Source organism: Malus domestica, chromosome 17 (assembly GCF_042453785.1).
Source record: "Malus domestica chromosome 17, GDT2T_hap1".
Classification (NCBI taxonomy): Eukaryota; Viridiplantae; Streptophyta; class Magnoliopsida; order Rosales; family Rosaceae; genus Malus; species Malus domestica.
The window spans coordinates 17,076,844-17,080,729 of NC_091677.1; the positions used below are offsets into that span (position 1 = coordinate 17,076,844).

The 3,886-nt window shown below is 35.9% G+C and overlaps 1 long non-coding RNA gene across 1 annotated transcript; it reads right to left on the reverse strand.

Annotated features, from left to right (window-relative positions):
* Positions 1-788: 788 nt before the first annotated feature.
* Positions 789-1,288, reverse strand: LOC103414482 (uncharacterized). The gene is made up of 2 exons (XR_526072.4): positions 1,147-1,288; positions 789-951 (listed from the first exon to the last, which is right to left on the reverse strand). It is a non-coding gene; the product is annotated as an uncharacterized lncRNA (long non-coding RNA).
* Positions 1,289-3,886: the final 2,598 nt, after the last annotated feature.

Sequence of the window (3,886 nt, forward strand, 5' to 3'; positions counted from 1 at the left end):
GGTATGGGATACCGAACCGAAACCCTTATCCCGATTCCCAAACCGAAGTTTTCGGGAATCCCAATTTCAACATCGATTCCAAACCAAATTTTCGGGAATCCTGAAATAGTTTCGGGATTTCGGGACAAATTGGGAATCCCGAAATAAAATTCACACAAAATTACAGGCAGACTACTACAATTGTGTCTGATATGCATATGCAGAACTTAAGATACCCAAATTCCCAATCCAATTCAATCTGCATAAACTAATTGCATCTGCAAAATTCAATCATCTCAAAATAAACTAAAGCATGAAACTTTCAACAATCACACAACAAATCATCATATAACATTGCAGCCAACCAAGATGCTAACTTCTTTGAGAATAAAAATATAGACCATCCAAACATCCAAGTAAATGAAATTTAGCCATAAACCACGTAATTTCACATCAATTTCTCTGCAAAAACATCCACTAAAATATGTTCATCACAAGAAGAGTAGTAGTTCAATTGGCTTCATCACAACCACCATTTCCTATACAAAATACCCTAAAAACAGAGTACAAAAATAGTAATTCCCTTGAGTAGCAATCTAGACTGAACAAATTGATGCCCCAAGACCATCTTCAAGAATCAGAACTACCAAGCAAGTAATTAACAACTGTTTCTTCATATACCCAATTAAGTAATTATCAAGTAATTGAACCCAAGTCGCAAGCAAACCAGGGACTTCCCAGGAATACGAGCTGGGATTCCCAGAGGTTAACTAAAGAATCAAGCAGGTATATAGAAAATGAAAGCATAATTTGGAAATATGTACTCTAAACTGCTAGTGCAGACCAAGTCACGAACGGGAAGTTATCGCTATAATGTAAAGTGAAGACACAGCTGACGCAAATTACCGAATGGAAACCCTGTCGTTATGGCACCTTATTAGCTCCTCAAACTTTCTTTTGGATGTCCTCAACCTAATATAACCAGTCTTCATTAATTCATAATCACAACAAATTAATCAGAATCACAAAATTAAGTTAACGAAACCCTAGAATCTCATTCCTACTCTTCCCAATAATTTCATCTCAAGAATCTCAATATTCAAACAAAATGTTCTTCACAAACCCTAATCTAAATTTCACAAACCCTAAATTAATTCTAAAATTTACCTAATTTGGGGGGAATCGGTGCACAGTGCACTGGAATCTGGATGAAGAAGTTGAGAGAGAGATCAGAAAGGTGAGTGGCGCCGGTGGCCGTAGCTCGACCTCTGTGCCGTGAAGGAAGGCTCTTCCACAGTGAGGGTTTGAGGGATGAGAAGTTGAGATAGAGATCAGAGGGTTTGAGGGTGTGGCCGGATTCTGAGGTGACTGGTGAGGTTGTCTGAGGTGAGGTCGATGAGGGTGGTGGTGAGGTTGTCTGAGACTCTGAGGCAAGGTTGTGTCAAAGTCGAGAGAAGGAGCGAGAGAGTGAGGTCGAGTCGAAGTCTGAGGGTTTGAACCTTGATTTGTATTCAACGGTTGAGATTAAATCTCAACCGAATCCAATGGCTATTAAAATTCTAAATATATATTTTAAAAATTAAATAATATATATATTTTTTGGTTTGGTTCGGGATTACCGAAATCCTGAAAACTTGAGATTGATTCCCGTACTGAAATTTCGGGATTGGTTCGGTATTGGGCACCAAAAATTTTGGGATTTTTTCGGTTCGGTTTCGGGATTTTTTCGGTTCAGTTTATGATATTTGGTATTTTTTTCCAACCCTAAAAAATTCATGACCATTAGTCCCTTAACTTATCTAAATGCGAAGCTATGGTCCTTTTCGTCAACTCGGTTAGAACTTTTGTCAAAATGAGTCAAATGTCACGCATGTGAGGCTGAATCAAGGGGCAAATATGGAAAGCCAAATGAGAAAAGTTGTAGCAATAGTCCCCTCAACTTTAACGCAATCAGAGAAATGGTCCCTCCACTTTACCCAATTGGAGCAATGGTCCCTCAACTTTAACCCAATTGTAGCAATAGTCCTTCTAATATGACTCATTCTGACGGAGTTGACGAAAGAGACCATAGTTACACATTTTGATGAATTAAGGGACCAATGATCATGAATTTTTAGTTGAAGGACCATTGCTACAATTTTCTCTGGGAAAAACGGTCTTGCAGCTTCATTAATGCCTACGTGAGGCTATATATATTAAACACACAAAATCAACATACTAATTTATACCGTCTTTAATGTACGTGAGTCTAACATGTAATCCTAAGGTTTTTCTTTTCATTAGGCTAAAAGTTCATTTTCTGTTTGGCCTCATTAGGGTTAAAACCTTTCATGAAATGTTGTCACATTGAACTCTACATTCCTTTCATCTTTCCATAACTAATGAAATTCTATTAGAAACTAATTAATTGCTATTTTCCAATTAAGCTAAGCTGTAAAAAAGGCACCACATCATGGATGGAGGACCGCTTTCCTGTCACGGAGATACATCTTGACTCTCTTTATCTGACACATTATAGATTCACATAATGAGTAATGTGATAATAGGTGAAGGAATATGTCTATCCTGATATAAGTAAATTATTCTCTAGACTTGTACATTACGAACTTTAATATATAGTGTAGTAGATGAAAATTGTGACTCTACACAGGCTTAATTTTAGAAATGTGGAAATGAATTCTCCAAAATGTAGAAGATCCAGCATGCCATGAAATGCAAAGCTATTAGTACACAACAGAAAATCAGATGCAAATCAAAGGGATCATATAGATGAATCTCAACAAATATGTCAGCTATATTGTCATTGGCCCACAGACACTGTATGCATTTTTATTTTTCTTTCACCTAATCCTTAAATTAAGAATTACTTGAAACCTAACTTCTATTTTGTTAACATATCTTGTCTAATTGATTGATCCGGAACACATGCTTATTGAGCAATAAAAAACCATTATATACATAATACGATTAGGTAATAACCAAATAGAGAGGGCTTTCTACACACCTAAAAGCAAGTTCAACCAATCTAGACATTTTTTTCTAATTAAGGACCCCTTTTATGTTTCGACCAAAAAAGGGCCCCTTTTATGCAAAAAAATAAAATAAAATAAAATAAATAAAACCAACATTTAGGCAATTGGTCAATATTGAAAATCAGAATTCTTGTAGCCAAAGCAGATGTTCAATTTACAATATTGGATGCAAATTGTAATAGAAAGGTAATTAACTAGTAATTAAGCATACTAAATTAGTATTGTTTACGTGAGGGTCATGTGCAATCTGGTCTACTACAAACCCTAGAAAACAAGACCAGTACTCGAGGCCTTCAGTCTGAGAAATAAGTACTCCATCGAAGAATATTCTTTCAAAGAAAAAACTGCTACTTATAAACCCTAATTATTGTATTGATCTCCCTTGCCCACCTATCCCTACTATTCCCTCTTGTCACGTAATAGTAAACCTTTTACTAAAAGACTGCATGCTCTTTATATTTTCTTTTTCCTTTTAATTTTATTTACTACAACTTGCACATGCAAAAAGAAATTGTGCAGCATGCCAAATAATCACGTATATCCACAACAAGACAATCTCTCCCAACATGGGATCTGATTAACTTTCCCCACAGCCATCTGATGTGATCTATTTGTATCATTACTCTTTTCACCTCAATTCTTCTTTTTGCCACCTTTGTGCGCACTAAGTAAATTAATTATATTATATTTTATATAGTATCAAATACTTTTTTCTTTGGCAACCTTTGTAGTAGGAGTGGCATGTGTAATGTAGCATCAACCTTTGTAGCTCTCTTGTTGCTCAATCATCAATACCATGATCAAAATTTTAAGTCTTCTTTATTGAAACCGTGCCACAGAGAGAGAGAGAGAGAGAGAGAGAGAGAGAGAGAGAG